Source organism: Lycium ferocissimum, chromosome 2 (assembly GCF_029784015.1).
Source record: "Lycium ferocissimum isolate CSIRO_LF1 chromosome 2, AGI_CSIRO_Lferr_CH_V1, whole genome shotgun sequence".
NCBI lineage: Eukaryota > Viridiplantae > Streptophyta > Magnoliopsida > Solanales > Solanaceae > Lycium > Lycium ferocissimum.
This window is the reverse complement of record NC_081343.1, coordinates 67,885,913-67,904,791: the sequence shown is the minus strand read 5'-3', so window position 1 is coordinate 67,904,791 and position 18,879 is coordinate 67,885,913. Positions and strand designations below refer to the sequence as shown.

Sequence of the window (18,879 nt, the reverse complement as noted above, 5' to 3'; positions counted from 1 at the left end):
TATATTTTCTCTTATAAACATAAAACCTCCATAAATTGTGAAAACTATCAAAACATTCTCAATTCTTATGTAATCTTACCAAATGAGCAAATCATAGTTTATAACAACAAAATTAGTACACTACTAGAAGGTCTTTCTAAAAATGCAACATCAATTAATCAAACTTTAGTTCAATAAAAATGAAAATTTAACATGAATAGTAATGTAACTACTCTTTAATATAATTCTCCCACATAAATTAAAGGATGGTAGACATAACTAAAGGTTGGTGAAAGTTAATGAGATTGGTAAATGACTGATGAGAGTTAATTGTTAAAAATATCTACCAACTTATGGGTCTTTTTTTACAAAATATAAACTTATGGGTTAAATTTTATATTTAAAAAAGTTGAAACTATGGTTTCAAACCATGAGTGAAGATAACGTTTCGCATGCAAAACGATATCCAAAAGACAAGCGAAAACGTCAAGCGACGTTTAAACTATGGGTATTCAAGCCATTTGTTCAAAAAATATTTGTCGAAGCATCAGTTCTTGTGCCACCGGAAAATAAATTCTCCGTATCTTGTCGCTCTCAAGAATGCCCCAACACAAATGGCGACTTTTTTCATTTGCGCAAAACCAAGCATCCAAGCCTTATAGAAAATTATTCTTCCTGTTTTTATCCCCTCCGCGGGGTCGCCTACGGTCCTTCCTTGGGTTTTAAAATTTATTCTTCGTGTTCTTTTCCTTTTATAAGGAAAAATATCTAAGGTTCTATTTTTAGAAAAACATTTTGATTTAACATTGCAATCTAAAGGTATAACATAGGTGTCACTTGAAACGAAGACAAAATGCAAAACATCCAATTAAGCTATGTGGATCTAACAATAATCATGTCGCCTATTTACACGATGATCTCTTGATTTTAAATTGTTCTTTTTGGGACTCAGAATTTTATAAAGCATGTGAATTAAAAACTTTAATACACTTTTACTAAGAGTTATGTCCTGCAGTCCTAGTAGTACCGAGTGCGTGGAAGACATTTCTAACGTTCATCCATGTACAATATAGAGTCATTGCCTATACCAAGCACGCCCAAACAACATTCAAAGGGCACAACATATGTCCACCAACAACAACGAACAATAATAATCACATAAAACACAATTCAAACTAACTAGTAAATAAAATAATCATAAAAGTTCAAAATCTTAAAACAGTTAAAGACACATGTTCATCCTTTAATTCCTCCAAATCTAAGTGTTGTTACTGCTACTACTAGCACTAGTACTAGAAGCAGAGGAGGAGCCGGAGGAAGATGGCAGATTATTCTCCTCTTCCTCCTACTCTTCTTGCCATCCTTCTTGTCCTTCTTTTCGACAAGTGCATATTCGATCCAGTGGTGGACCTAGGATTTTTACCAAGTGAGTTCAATATATCGTAAATATATATAAATAACACCGTATATATATATATATATATATATATATATATATATATATATATATATATATGTTATAAAATAATAAAGCAAGCAAGAAGAATATTATAGGGAAAGAGAGAAGAGAGGAATTCTTTATTTCTCTTATGAGGGATGAAATACAATGAAGAGAACCTCTCTATTTATAGGAGAGAATTGACTTGGTGCCAAAGTCACAAACCCTAAAATTTCTCCTAAAGATAGACATCACAATATTATAATAATATTTATAACACTCCCCTTGATGTCTATTTCGATAGATAATACGCCTCATTAAAACCTTACTAGATAAAAAAACCCGTATCGTCGAGTTGTAAAAAAAATCTAGTGAAGGAAAAAGAGTACACATTTCTAATAATACGCTATTTGGTTGCCTCATTAAAAACCTTACAAGGAAAACCCAGTGGGACAAAAACCTTGAAAGGGAAAAAGAGTACAACGCGTATTAACTCCCCCTGATGAGAACTTCAATCCAAAAACTTGAATCTTCACATCTTCACTTGAGAGTTCAGTTGCTATAGACTTTGGTTGCGAAGTTGGTATAGACTTAGTGAATAAATCGGCCATATTAACGCTCGAACAAATCTCTCTTGCACGTTGATATCACCATTCTTCCGGGAGCTCGTGTGTGAAGAACAACTTTGATGAAGCATGACTTGTGCTTTTATGAATCCTCTCTTTAGTTGGGCTATGTATCCGTCGCATCTTCGCCTTTGGATAGAGTTGCAATGGTATGTGATATTATTGAAATCACTGGGGGGCAAAGTGTATTAACGACTTGCTTTATAAACAGATGCTATCTTTACATGACTAGACTCTCTGTAGAACAACATCGTATGGCTATAATCCTCCATAGTCATAGCAAAATATATAAATGAATCAATTGCATAAAGATATGGCACTTCAGACCAAAAAAATTTAGTTTCTCATTTCAACTTCTTTCAAATAATCTATTTCTTTTGAAAACTCTTCAAGAGTTTCAATAATTCTCAAGTCATCAACTTCGCACTAACCAATACGACGCTTTTGACTTTCACAAAGACGTTATAAGGATAAATAGAGTCATTTGTGCCCTTAGTCGACCAAATATTCATTAAGATGATAAAATCGCGTTCACCTTGCTTAACTTAATTCATATAAGAATTATGAATAAATTTCTACAACTTGTAAATGCTTCAGGCATTTAAAATTCTTCAGGAATTTTCATATAAATTTTTTCAAGTGACAATATTTATCAAAATGATGTGATATCTTCCGGTGGACAATCGTGCAAATTGTCCAATAAGCTTTACGCTTAGCAAGATGCATCATTTCACTTGATAATAATTTCTATGTTAGCATGCTTTAATAGGCGTAGAATTTAAATCCTCGCAATCTTTTACAATATTGCGCTATATTGTACTAAAGATTTTGTCAATGATATATCATTTATATCGGTTCGCAATATGACATAACTTATTGAGATCTCATCACTTTCATTATTTTAGGTACCTAAACCTCTCATGAGGTTTAATGAAGTGTTATGTCGAAGGCTCTTCAAGAGCACATTGCCTCCTTATAATGATCATTGATCACTTGCTCCTCTTTCTTTTCAAGGATTATTGCGTTTGGAACCGATTAGTCTACCACGCTTCATGCATGAGGAGAAATCAAGATTCCTAAAGTGGACATGAATTTAATAGGAATATTTTTTGCAGCTGAAATTAGAAATTAACTTTGGCGTCCAACAAAGAAATGCTTCTAGCATTTGAGTTGAATTATCTTTTGAATGAGGATCATACTAATGATAATTCATAACATATTTTCCCGCTTCTTCTCTCCCCTTATGTTAGAAAAACTAACACATATCCCATCTTCTTTAGGGGAATCCATCTTTGTGCATCTCGGTAGATTAATTAATCATATACCACACATAAAAATTGTTAGATGAAAATATCTAGTTCCTAAACTTGAACCAATTGTGAGGGGAGAATTTATCATAATTCTTTGTTTGCAAGCATATAAGTGTTACCCTCCAGAAATGGGAAAACATGCAATATATCATATTTCAGACCACCACATGAAGCTTTGATCTCTTTATAAGCAATGGTTTAGCTATTTATCGGAGGCATTCAACAACCAAACCGCTTGGTATAAACTAGCATTAACAAGATTAATTATCTTGATTACATAATCTGAAAATTGCGCTCTCAACTCAATTATTTTGAGCAAGTAACTTTGCATATGTCACAGTAGCTAGGGTGACAATAAACATACATGTGAGAGTCTTATCAATGCATCTATTTAAGACATCACATAACAAGTGAAGGGCCCATATTCACCTTTTATATTTTTCGATGCTTAATTTAGGGAATTCAATCCCAACATTAGCTAGTATAATCAACTTATCATGAGCTATAAACAAGCAATAAAAATAATTCCTTGAAGAATCTTCTAGCTCTTCAATATATGTCAAATACTCAATTTGACCAAACATCATATTTAGGTCGGGGATTTAGCCAAACCAAATAAATATGCCGACTCTTATAATAGTAAACTTCAAGTTTACCATGTCATGTGCTATTTGTTTTAGTAAACTTCGGTTTACTATGACATGAATTTTTTTTTTTTTTTATACCAATACAACTTAAATTTTAGATGTGACATGTGATTTCATCATGCTTATATTTGTAGTACAATTTGGCGAATAAGGCGTGTAACCTTTCACATAGATATTTCTTACCAACCATGACTTTGAAGATACTTGATCCTCCTATCATTTATAACTTCAATATGATAGCCATTTATTGGAAGAGTAAACTTCGGGTTTACTACAACTTGTGTTTCGATCATAACAACTTCGTATATTACAATCTAGAACGAATTACATAATAGTATGTAAGTTCTTCAAAAATGAGCCTTTAATTTATTCTCTATAATCACTTATTTTGTTCGAACATTATTGGTGTCATGGTTCTTGTAGACAAATAATTAGGCTCCTAATGACCTTGATCATTAATTTTGTACTACCAAATATTGCTAGATTTTCGGTATCTTGAAAGCAAATTTAGACACTCTTCTGGTGTCAAAAAATAAAACAATAACCAAATGAACATTTAAAACAAGAAAATACATAAATAACAAAAAGTAAACATTAAGTTAGTCGAACTTCGTATGAATTTAAACTGTTTATTCTCTCCATCTGAAGCTAATTAACATCTAAATATATTTTTTTCTTTATATCAAAATGACAACTATCAAACAATTGAAATGAAGAAGCTATAATTTTTCTTTTAGCGAAAAATATATGAATTGTAATTTCCTTCGAAAGAGAAAAATTAATAACAAGACAATAGAAAGCATTTAACAGACTGCGGTCTTCTTTCTCGTCCCACATATGGATCATTGGAGCAGGTTTATACTAACCATCGATGCACCAGAGTAACCAAAATAAACAATTTGGTACTATAAAAAGCTGCGTTTCATTCGCAAAGCTAACAACAAACCATTCTTTCTACAACAAGTCTTAACTATCATGAATTATCTTGTATTACTTCACAAATGTAGACACTAAATAATCAAAAATATTACACCACCGAAAATCGAAAAATACATTGAGACGAGTAGAAATGGACAATGGAGATATTTTAGAAAACAAGAAGTTCTAAACTTGAGATTACTAATTTGTTTAGAGTGAGAATACATCTAAGGGATGGGTTACTTAGAATGAGCAACTATTACTATCATTACATTGCAAGAAGACAAACAATAACCCACATTCTTGAACATATCTAGTCACTTAAATGTTTGGACTTTTGATGACATAACCACCAAGCAACCAAACAAATAGTTGTTAATATGACTACACAAGACAATTTTAGCAGGCCATCATAGAACTAATCACTTTGATTTCATGACAAACATTGCCAAAACACAAAATTAGCCAAATGCTATAAGACAAACAATTGCATAGGAAATACTCCAGTAAAGCAGTCAATAAGTCTCAGAATAAGATTGATCAAGATGTTTCTATGTACGACAGGTACGTGTTTCAATGATTCGTATCACAAAAATAATATGTATATCTTTTATTATTCAATCTCTTTCCAGGGAGGTAAGTTGTGGTATTTCTTTCATTCACCTCGGGGGAATTAAACCCGATCATTTAGATGCACTTTCTAATAGCTCATTATTTTTTCTCATGTGAAGAAACATTGCTTCAAAAAAAGTCTCGGTGTACTACCGATTCTTTACTCAATTTGGGTAAAGTTTGGCTATATTTTTTTATTATATCGGGAGTAAAGTTTAAAGGTTTACCACTCGAAAGTCAATTTCAGTCATACTACATCAGTAAATTTCAAAGTTCTACTACTTCACGGTAGATTTAGTGAATATTTACTACTTATGAAGTAAACTTCTTCGGGAGTAGATTTCTAGGTATATACTTGGGGGTAGAATTGAGAATCTTACTACTTCGGGGGTATAGCTCGAAGTTTACTATGTTGAAAAATAGAGTTCAAATTTCTACTACTTCGGGAGTAGAGTTCAAAGTTTATTCGAAGCATATTATTGAGCTTGCTAGTTCGGAAGCGGAGAGAGAAAGTTTAAGCTTTGGGAGTAAATCATAGAATTTTTAGAATATTTTTTTTTCTCCAATTATTCTACCTCTTGGAGGTGACTTGTGATAACTTCACAACCAATCGCACGTACGTATTTATAGATTTACTTATATTGTCACATTCACTTCGGGGAATGGATTTGTATTTGTAATGTTAATCAAAAGTATTCATTCTTCACGAATAGAATGTAATTATCTTATAAACGTGCCTTTACCATATCAAATTATGATAACTAAGAACCTCTTTTAAGATATTGCTACCTCGGGGGAGCAAATTATTTACACAAATATAATATAGAAATTTTTTTATTTTTCTAATGTATCTTCAATTGTAATCACAACAAGTATGCAAATATTATCACTTACGGTGATTAACAAATTTAATTAAAACGAGATTTGTAAAATATAATCACTAACGGGATCATATTTTCTTTCAAACTCTGCCAGAGTTATATTCGCTCATATTTAAAATCAAGTTATACAACTTGAAGAATTCAAAAGAAATAGAAAAAGTAAAAAACTTACCTGATACTTTAGGTATATGTTAAAGTCGTTTCGTTTTAGGCATGGGCACGTGATGTTCATTAATATCCAATATTTCAAATCTAAACGGTGCTTCATCTTTCAAGGCCATGACTCCGCGGGGTGCCGTTTAACGATCATATTATCAACACCTCGTGATGCTTCGCAATATCGTAACATCTCAGTTGATTAGAGCTTCGTGCTGATAACGTGTTATAAAATAATAAAGCAAGCAAGAAGAATATTATAGGGAAAGAGAGAAGAGAGGAATTCTTTATTTCTCTTATGAGGGATGAAATAAGATGAAGAGAACTTTAATACACTTTTATTTATAGGAGAGAATTGACTTGGTGCCAAAGTCACTCATTGCCTATAGCAAACCCTAAAATTTCTCCTAAAGATAGACATCAACAATATTATAATAATATTTATAACAATATATATATATATATATATATATATATATATATTTTTTTTAAAACAGTTAAAAATATACCTATATAAGTGTTGTTATTTTAGTACTGAAAGTGGGTTCATATGAACCCACTTAAAACCACATAGGACCGCCCCTGATTTGATCGTCCACGAGTCTATCTCGTTAACGATGTCCTCTAATGTTCTCCCCATGAACGATTTAGCTAGTGCCTGGGATGAAGATCTCACTGAATATGGGTTAGTACTGAAAATTAAATAATTGGACGAGCCCCACTTTTCTAAAAAGAGATACAAGCAGTATGATAGCTACTTCATCATCCTTTGGATAAATGGTATAATTATAAAAGAAACTTGAGGGGGGGAAATCACACAACAAATAGATGAATTAGATTATTAAGCTCGAAGGTTGTTTGATAATCCAACAGAAAAGTGACAAGTGGAGTTAGAAATATATGAATTTGACAAATTGAAGTATATAGCAGCTAAGGGTATATATGGACCGGGTTGGTTCGGAATTTTCATATATCAAATCAAATCAATTGTGCCGATTTTAAAATTTATAGACCAAACCATTATAAGTCGAAGTTTTCAACCTGGGGTTTTTCAGATTTTTTGATTTTTTCGAGGTTTTTTTCAGAATAGTCTTCATATAAAATATATAACTTTTACTTCAAATATTGCTTTAGTTGTAATTATATACAACTATATATGTATGACAAAAACTATGAAAAAAATTAAGAAATATTTATAAGTCGCATTACAAATAAATATTTTTATGCATAAAATATTTTTAAATATTGTATATATGTATTGTCGGATTAGTTTGGTTCGTTTTTTTTTTTTTTTTTTTTTAATTTAAAGCCAAACTAAACCAAAATAATTATAGTAGTTTTTTTTTTAATACCAAATCAAGTCAAACCAAATCGCTAGTCATATTTTTTTTTTCGATTTGGTGCCGTTTGTCGATTTTTTTTGTACAACCCTAATAATACCAGCTAATTGCATATTATACTAAGGTGTTTAATAATAATAGGGATGTTCCAGTAGCTTAGATACCAGGGGAGCCTCAATGAAGAGGCTAGTAAATCCTTTGCTCTAGGCTCCAAAGCTTTAGTGGCCTAAAAATTTTAATAGTGAATTTTATGATTTTAAAGATGATACAAATAAGGGAAAAAAAATACAAAATCTTTTAACATCCGAAATAGTTTAAAACTTTATATTAACAATTCAAACTTTTATATATGTTCGTAAATAAAGTTTTTTTTCAACAAGATTCAAAATAATGTATTGCTAACACATGAATGTTAATTTGAATTAACCCTTATTAATATATAACTAATAATATTACTACCTGATGTTGTTGTGAACTTAAAGACTTTATGTCTTGTAAAAGTAAAAAAAAAAAAGAAAAAAAAATTGAATCATAAAGTAAAAAAAAGTAAGTAATAAACTAATAGAAAATCTGAAACATAAGCTAAATACAAGAAAAGATAAGAAGAAATGTGTCCGTCCCCTATATATTTGATATCTTCTTCTACAATAAAACTAATAATCTCAACCCCGTTAATCATCCCATCAATAACTCATCGATCAAAAGAATGAGCAAATTCACAGCCCAATCAATTCTCAAAAAATATAAATTTTCTATACAAGACATAAAGTAAAGAAAATATGCAAGTTTATGTTTAGATTCATTTTTAACCACCTCCTAATACTAGAAGAATCATAGTCTATGCGGGCCCATTGTTAAGACCTCTCAGTGGAGCCAAACTAAGTATATTTTCTTAGGGATAACTCCTACTAATATCCCTAGCACCTCACCAGGGGAAGTACTACCAGGTGAGTATAATTCCTATAGAATCCAAGCAACATGTCAAAGATGTGAGCATTGTTTGGCTCGAGGTGGATTGTATATGGAGACTTATCATCAAGTAGAGGGGGATACGACAGAAGTCCAGCTCTTCCCTAAGTCGAAAGAGTGTGCGGTTATTAATCGGAAGTGTGAGACATAAATTATCCCCAAAAAACAGAAAATACTTTGAATAAAAGAGTTAATTGACAAAGTAGTTATACAATTCACAACTATCAGTATTGTATTCAAACTAAATATTAACAACAAAAAACACGTGAATTTAATTATATTCATTGAATGAGATCTAGTCACTTAGCATTCAATAAGGATAAATGTGAAAAGATTAAATTAAATTTTTTTTGATTATGTAAATGAACACTTATTTTGAACAAAATTAAGTGAACACTTATTATGAACCGTATGGAGTATTTCCTAAGATCCCGAGTTCGAGAATTGAGGTGGGAAACTCACAATGAATTTGATTTTGAGTTAGTTTCTAGGAAACACAATTGGTGAATACATATTATCTTATCGTCAAGTCCACATGTTTGACAAGTACGCCCAATATACTTGATTGAAATTAAAAAAAAAAAAAATGAAATTTTAATATTTACATTAAACTTATAAATGTAATATATATGTTATATATATATATATATATATATATATATATATATATATGTATTTATCACTTAATCATGATTAAGTAATATGTATTTTATTTAATGTTTATTAAGATTAAATTGTTTGATTTGGCGATAATGATTAATGAGTGCAAGTCTATTCTTTTTACCTTTTTACTTATGAAATGGTTTTCTTTTTCAAAAATAAAATAAAAATTAAACTACTTCTTCCAGAAATGAAAACAACAAATGTTCCAAATACTTCTAATTTTGAGAAGTTGATCACTTATATTACTTGTGTAATTTATGTTTATGTAGAAGTAAAATTTTAAAAATATCAAAAATCAAATATTTGAAGTGAATCTGAATGAAGTAATACATAGTGCTATATAGGGATGACAAATGAATAGATTGAATCAAATTTAGACGGGTCAAAACCAGTTATGTCAATAGGCAGGTCAGGACCCAATCGTCCAAAATTTGTGTGGGTCAAAACTGGTTGGGTTTAAGACGGGTCAAATATGAGATATAATTCAATCTGTCTAAAATTTGCTTAGGTCAAAACGGATTGAACTAAAACCCACCCCGTGCAATTATTATTCAAATCAAAGCAAGTCCGTAGCAAGTTACAATTGCTCAATATCTATCATGGTTCGTGGACATTGGCTACGATCATTTTATTTATTAAAATTGTATTTTGTTGCATAACAATATAATATTAAAATGATTTTGTTAGTTTAATTAGCATAGGCTTAATGTGTGATAATAAATTTTAACTACTATTAGGTATCTTCTTTTTTATGGATCAAACATGCTTTGTCTAAATTGAAGAGTGGTATAAGGCGTAATATTATAAATCACAACAGATGTTAGTATTATGAAGTCAAACTTAAACGATGTTAGTATTATGAAGTCAAACTTAAACTAATGTCTCTGAAATTATATCTTTACTAGTGTACTTGCCCGCGCTTCGCGCGATTGTTAGAGATAGTTCTCTTACAAATAAAAAAGTCATAGATTTAATCCGCACATTAATCTAAAATATGCTCCCATTTTATTTCATGTGAATGTATTACTGTTTACTACAATTTTCTCGATTGTTTTCAAAAATTGTGAATTATTAGTTATGTTGACTTGTATTACTTTTAGTATAGTTTTAATATGTAAATTTTGATTTAACAATTTTAAATAATCTATACCTGAATTGATAGTTAAAATTAAATGTTTTAACACCGAACCCTGCACATAAGTAATAATTTCTTCCAAGAAAATAGGATTTTACAATATAAATGCACAAAATATAGAACTAACATGCTAAAAAGCATAAAAATTGAATATATATAGAAAAGTAAGAGAGAAATATGGAGAGAAGAAAAGGTGGAATAAGAATATAAAACGGATTTATCATCCTCAAACCTTTCCCTTAAGAACATCGGCGGATACAAAAACAAAAACTAATCAATATTCCACGGGCCACAAGATTTGCAATGTAAAAATGAAGAATAACTGGTACCAACAGTAGCTTATCCTAAAACATATGGGAGAAATATTGGAAATCTCATCAGAATTAATTAAAAAAAAAAAAGACCTGCTGTTTCTCATAAGACAATTAATTCCACAGAGATTCTCTCAAAGGCCACTCATATAAAAGACATGTGCCATTCATTTTTACTCTTTAATGGAAAAACTTAATTAAATATCTCGAAATTTACTACTCCACACATTCCTATTCTTTATTATAAGATAACTAAAAGCCTCAATATTTACTGCCGCAAGCCAGCAATGTTCATATTATTGAAGAATACTCATATGCATCTCTCTTTTAATCCTTCTGTTAAACTTATTGTGAGCCGAGAGGGGGAACAGAGCTATTAGAGTTTCGCGAAGTATCTCCTAATTAAATCCTAATTGCTTCCTCAGGTTGTTCATATTATCATTTTCCCTTCCTTTTTTTTTGGTATACTATGTAGTGTTTATTTTGGTTGCAGTTGACAAATTTGGCTGCAATACACCATATTAGGCTTTTAGTCTGTCTTGAAGAAGTATTGAATTAAATACAATTTTATGAGTTTTAGTGTCAAATTTTATGATTGCAGTTAATTTAAAAGTGAAAATACATAAATAACCCCCCAACGTATATTCAGATTAATTATGTGACTTGACCCAAACGCTGCGGATGACCTATTATCCCCCGCCTTATTTTTTTACGTATTTTTGTATCCTTTTTTCGGCCGACGTGCGCAATCAAAATTCGATATTGATGAGAGCTGTTGCACACTCTCCGCCACACGCGCGTCACATTCACTGTCACATCGTCATCTTCTTCTTCTTCATTTCAAGAAATCAATCAATCCATTTTCCTCCATTAACACACACACATTCAATTTCATCATCAATCATAAAAAGCTTATTTTAATCAATGCAACCCATATTCTTTCTCCATTAACACACACGCATTCAACCCATTTTCTTCCTCTATTAACACACACACATTCAACTCATTTTCTTCCTCCATTAACACACACAAATTCAAGAAATCAATCAATTAACACTCTCCACTCAAGTTATACCTGACCTTAACATGAGAATCCAATCTAATTAACACTGATTCAAAGACAATCAGAATCTCATATAACAAGACAGGTACAAAACAAACATCCCAAGAATTTTTTTTCAAGAAAAGCTTTTCAGGGATAAGCTGTCCTACAATTCCACTAATTTCCATAGTTCTCCTTAGGAGCTAAAGATAAAATCTTTCCCACAAGAAACCAATACCCACATAAATTTTAATCTTGGAAAACCAAAAAAAAAAGAAGAATGTAATACTTTGCCTTGTTGTTTCAATCGAATGAAAGTCTCAGAAAGACCAACAGTTGCATTGGTGCTAAGGGCAGCCATGGGAGGTGTGCAGGAAGTAGAAATCTTGAGAGATTGGGTATATGAATGAAAGTCTCAGAAAGACCAACAGTTGCATTGGTGCTAAGGGCAGCCATGGGAGGTTTGCAGGAAGTAGAAATCTTGAGAGATTGGGTATATGAATGAGGAAAAGGGTGATTTTGGAGCTTGTTATTCGAACTAATGAAGTGGGTTGCTTTCAGAAAAGTTGCCATACCATTAAAAATTTGCTTTCTACTGAAAAAAAATTTGAGATTGAGGAGAAAAAGCGGCGACAGCACTCACTGGGTATATTATACGGTCTATTGTAACAGTGAAGTGGCTGGGTTTAGTGACGAAGAAGATAAAATTAATGGAGGGTTTAATGGTTAATTGACTTATTTCTTGAAATGAAGAAGAAGAAAAAGGATTTAGTGGTGAAGAAGATAAAATTAATTGAGGGTTTAATGAAGAAGAAGAAGGAGGGGGAGGGTTTAGTGACGTGGCGCCGATGTGGCATTGACGTGGAGCCGATGTGGTGGAGAGTGTGCAACACTTTTCAATGCGAAATCGTGAATTTGATTGTGCACGTCAGCTGAAAAAGTGCAAAATACGAGAAAAAATAAGGCCGGGGTAATAGGTTGCCCGCAAAGGTTGGGTGCGTTATAATTAATCCGAGTATACACTGGGGGTATTTATGTATTTTCCCTAATTTAAAAATCTAATTAAATTAAGAAAAATAATCCATACCCAATAAATAACTCTTACTACTAATTAATAAGTGATGAACATTATGAGTGTTTATTATATTTTATTATAGAATAAATATAAAATAAGTCTTAATTACAATGATCTTCTTGTCAAGTATTATCGTATTAGTGTTTATATTGAAGAGTCAAGTGTTCATACTCGGATAAAAAGCCTTTATATTGTTAAATCAACTTGGTCTATTTTCTATTTCGTAAGGTTAATTTTTGCCTTTGAATAGTGCTTACTCAAAATGTTCTTCCAAATTAATTTTACTCATGATTAGTTGGATTTACTAAAGAGGAACGACTCCTCTCAAAGTTTCCTTGGGTATGGACTTATATTTTCATTGCTTTTCTAAATAATTTCGTATGAATTATTTCTTATATCTGTATTACGGGTCAAACTGTTTCTATTGCATATTCTGTATATAGAAAACTATTAATAAATCTTAAGTGTTAACCTGACTTGCAAGGATCGGATGACATCATGAAATTAATCCGGCTTTTCAAATTGAGATTCAATAAAAGATAATAATGAAGTGTGTAATTTCTCTCAAAGACATTATTGCTATAGAAAAAAATTAAAGTTTTAACCAAGAAAAAATGAAGCTTTAATTTGGAAAGTTCAACAACAATTCTTCGGTTCGGTAATTTCAAATTCAGTTTCGATTTTTTGAAAGTGGACCTTTGAACACCGCACCGAGTTAGTTCGGTTCGGTTCAATTTTTTGAAGTTCGGTTCGGTTTCGATTTTTCTAATTCGGTTTTTTATTAGCATGGGCCTAAAATTGGCTAATTTCTGCTTGTAAAATTAGGGGTGGGCGTTTTTATCAGTTAATAATTATTTTATCGAGCAAGGTCAATTTAATTTGGTGGCTCTGCGCAAACTGCAGAGTACTGATTATTGAATGCTTATTGATTGTTTCAAAATGAGATGCTTCATATAGATGACGAAGTCCTATAGATAAGTAAACATCATCACCAAAATATTGACTTCTATGTTACCTTCCAATACCACATTGTTTTGTTACCTAACTTAAAACACATAAGAGGACATAGAAGTTGATATCATACAGAAAATAATATTAAGCAGCTAAGAAGCAACAAGAAAATGGATCATGAACAGAGCCTATCAAAGGCCAACATGAAGAACAATTATCAAAGGTTCTGAAATTCTGATATACATAAACCAAACAAATGAAGACGCACCAATATTAGTTATATTCGAGATAGACATCACATTTAAGAATGAATACTGGAAAATTTGAACTCGTGATATAATCTTTTGTGTTATGGATGCCAAGCTGATCATTAAACTGAGGACAGAGGAGAGGAATTGAGGAAATGAAGTTAGGGCTTAGGTTAAGTGAATGAAATTAGGGTGGGTCTATACTCTATAGGGATGGGCTTGGATACATTAATTTGGGCCTAAGAGAGTGGACTGAGTGTTGTAAAAAAAAAAATTGTATTCATTTAGTAAATCTTCAAAAAAAAAAAAAAAAAAAAAAGTAGTAAATCTTCGGTTAAACCGAAATACCGAAGACCGTTGACCTGGAACCGAACACCCAACCGAAACACCGAATTTGTTATTAAAAAAAATCGAAACCGAACCGAAACACCGAAAAACCAAATTAATTTGGTTCGGTCCAGTTTTTCAATTTTCGGTATTTATGCCCAGCCCTAGTTTTGAAGGTCTCCAGCAAGCAATGTTTGGTCACTTTGTTTCGTGTTGTTAATGTTTCAATCTCACCATCCATTTTCTCTAACCACAACTTAGTTATAATTCTTTTTCTCAGCCCCTTATATGCTATTTGCCTAAAAAATATTTACTACTTCTCCCTACAAGAGTTTGATTTCCTCCCTTGTCAATTGCCTCACAATAATTCACCTAAGCATCATCATCACCACAAGTACTTTTATATATATACTGTCTATAATATGATCTCAATTTTGGGGAACACATTTTGCAAGCCATTCAAAATATGATTATTGCAAGAATACAAATAAAAATTGATTATTGCAAGGTGCTCTCCACTGATACAAAGATCAATGTACTACAAACATTATAAAGAGGAAACGGCTGCTTCAATCGGCAATATTCACAATAAACACAAATGTGGGATGTAGTGGACTGGGATTCCAGTTCAAGACGTTGTTAGCATTTGTTATGTTTAAAACATATTTGTGAAATTCAATAAGAAAAGAGTGATAAAATCTTACCTGTCAAAGAAAGTTGCAAAAGATAACTTCCATTAATTAGGTCCCGTCCCATTATAACCCAACCTGTCTTCCCCTCCGTCAGGTCCCGTCCAGTTGTTCCCTTCTTTTTTACAAACACCAGATTGATACTCATCAAATCAAGAGGTGTTAGTTGACAAATAATTTGTTGGAGTAAAAGACATTGAGGCAAGAATATCTATTAGATGATTTCATTTTCAATCTTGAGATGAAGAGATCAGCTAAATTCCAAAGGCTGTTAAACCTTTCTAACTTACTCTTTTCCAATAAGGAAGAAAACCAATCATATGCATAATGATCCATGAAAATATGGGTCTGATTTAAAAACAATTCATGAATAATTGTAATAATGGTTTATTAATATTATAAACAGTTGTAGTAACTATTAGTATAGAGCAAAAACGTGTAGACATTTGTGGACTATTAGTAACGGTGGTAACCTTCGACGGTGACTTTTAAATTCTGTAATCAACTGTTTCTTTATTAAGAATGGATTGTTTTGGTTTTTCTAAAAAATAATTAAATGAAAAGAATGAGTTGAAAAATGCAAAAAAATGAGAAAAAAGATAAATAGGAATGATGGCCATAAAGAGGTGCTACATCACCTTATTTATGCTTAGCTTTATTATATATATAGATTTTATCTTGTGGATGTCAAATAATCGATTATTCAATCTAATTCAGGCATACTAATGCTAATTGTAGAATTTCGGAGCGATATATTTTTTAGTGCACTAAATTTTTATAATTAATTTAATATTTTTTTTATATAATATACAAATGGAGTTGATCATTTTGATTTTCATGTTAGTCAATTTGCATCAAAGTAAAATGGTTAAGTAAAATATAATAAAGGGAGTGTTAGAAACTGAAAATAGAGATGGTGGTTCCATTTTTTGTCCCAAAAGAAAAAGGGAGTTAAAACAAAGAGAGAGAGAACTGGGGAAAGCGTTAGTGTGGACTTGATATCCTTATATGGTGCACGCTACACGTAAGCAGCAACGTTAAAAAGGAAAAAGAAAAACAGAAGAACAAAAGAAGAAAGGAAAAGGTACAAAACGACAAAGGAAAAAAGAAGAAGAAATGCTGGGACCATTGTCGCATGCGGGACAAAACAAGTGGGTCGAATGGGATTAAACCAAAAATAAAAGGGCTTACTTTACTACTCCCTACGTGTACATATCAAGTAGGGGTGTACATAGACCGAATTGATTCAAATTTTTTAAATATCAAATCAAACCAATTGCGTCGAATTTTTAAATTTATACACCAAATCAAATCAATAAAATCCGGGTTTTCTTGGGTTACTCAGTTTTCTCGGGTTTTTTGGTTTTTTTTTTTTCCGGAATAGTCTTGACACAAAACATATAACTTTTACTTCAAATATTCTTTAGTCCTAGTAAGATACAACTATATAATGAAGGTGTTTCATAAGAAAATAACACAAAATGTGAGAAGAGTGATGTCATTGTATTAAAATATTCAACAAAAGATAATAAAATCGGTTGATATAAATATTGCTAATTAATAAGCCATAAGAAAATGATCATAATCTAAAAATACTAAGTCATGCTAAAATAAGTTCGGCTAATAAGTATTAATTACATGACAAGAAAAAAAATTTAAGTTATGTATTTTTACTCTCTAAACCAATTATGTAAAACTAAAGAATAGATATCCAACATTATTGTCATTCCTAGTGATAAATTGAATTTCTTTTGTTAGTATTAGTGTTGAGTTGGTTTTGGTTTGGACTTTATATGAGTTCATAGAATATAAAACTTATTAACATTCAAAATTCCAAGTTCAAGCTTGAATAATATGATAATAGATAGAAAAAACTACGAACAAATTTAAGAAATATTTATAAATTACATTATAAATAAATATTTTTATGTATAATATATTTTAAAAATTGAATACATGTAATGTCGGGTTGGTTTGGTTCGGTTTGACTTTTTTTAGCTAAAACCAAACCAAACCAAACCAATTATGGTCGGTTTTTTTTTTTTTCAACACCAAACCACTAGTTGGGTTTTTTTCCGGTTTGATTCGATTTATAGGTTTGATGCGGTTTGTTAGTTTACTTTGTACAACCCTTATTATCAAGTAAGTGGTGCTTTAAGCTTTCACACACCCCTTAAGATATATACTCACTCTCGCTTATTTATGTAGTGGTAAATTTGAAAGAAAAAAAATTAATACCTGGAAGCACTAATTTTCGTCCCAACAACCCTGAACCTCTATCCCATCAGGTTCAAGATTTGAAGTTTATGAACGCTGAGATAAAGACATAAAAATCAGAAACAATATATAGAATTAGAATCCGTTTTTTAGCATTTAATCCCCCTTTATGTTATGGAGTTCCTTGTTCAAAAAATTATTACAATGACCTCAAAATAATAGATATAATAAATAGGTTCATGATTGAATTCACGTAAACTCATATCTTATAAGTTAAGCTCAGTCCACCTCTAATCTCACCGATGACCTGAGGAGAGCGGGTACACCCGTACGAATGAAAATATGGAAAATATAGTATTATTTTCAGTTGAAAATGATCATTTTATGATTCTTTTTTCAGAATTAGGTTAGATATATACGTTGGTTATGTATATAATCATACAAGGAGAAGGTGTAGGACAATGTATGACGACAATGGTTTGATACGTAATTTTGTCGTATTGAAGGTGATAACAAAGTTCAAAGTTGACTGAAGTAATTAAAGTGATATATATAGACTGCAGAGAAGGACGTACGGGAGAATTTAATTTATAAAGGAATTAATATTTTAATACTTAACATAAATTTTGAAGTATTTTATTTATAACTGAAGCAACCAAATACTAAAAAGATTTAATAAATAATTTTTGTCATACAATACCAAGTATAGCTGAGCGAAACTTGTACACCGTGCCGACCAAAAAACAAAAGGAATAAAGAACACAACTGAAACACATGGTGGATCGTAAATGTAGCTGCTGCTGATATATATTGATGTTGATGTATTCAGGCTACATATTACTCCTAGCAGATTGTTAGCCATAGAAAACGAGAGAGTGTAACGTGTTGATTACAATATTTCACCTGCTGATAGTGATTTTAAATTGAGTTTTAGGTTTTATAATTGACGGGATAAGAAATATTTACATAATTATGCCAGTTATTAGATATATATAAGTACATGATCTCTTGATCGGTAATTTGATAAAAAGGATAACTTACCCTTCATCACAGGTCAAAATTCACTAATGTTAGTGTGTATAACATCATAAATCCTTATGAAACTAGCCAATGCATAAGTTATCTTCCACCGAATTTTACTGGGAAATAAATTAAGAAGAAGGGATTAGGATAGGGATAATTAGAGAAATGGGAAAAGGTAGGAGCAATTGGGGTTGGGACTAAAGACTGCAATTGGATGATTAGAGAGAGGATCGGAGTTGGAAAGCAACTTCAATCACAATTCGTAAAATATTTTACTACTAATTGAGATTAAAGATTTAGCAATTATTTAATGACAGATGAA

The 18,879-nt window shown here is 31.2% G+C and overlaps 1 long non-coding RNA gene across 1 annotated transcript; it reads right to left on the bottom strand.

Moving 5' to 3' along the window:
* Positions 1-12,098: 12,098 nt before the first annotated feature.
* LOC132048356 (uncharacterized) lies at positions 12,099-12,395 on the bottom strand. The gene is made up of 2 exons (XR_009412952.1): positions 12,270-12,395; positions 12,099-12,222 (listed from the first exon to the last, which is right to left on the bottom strand). It is a non-coding gene; the product is annotated as an uncharacterized LOC132048356 (long non-coding RNA).
* Between the last annotated feature and the right edge of the window lie 6,484 nt (positions 12,396-18,879).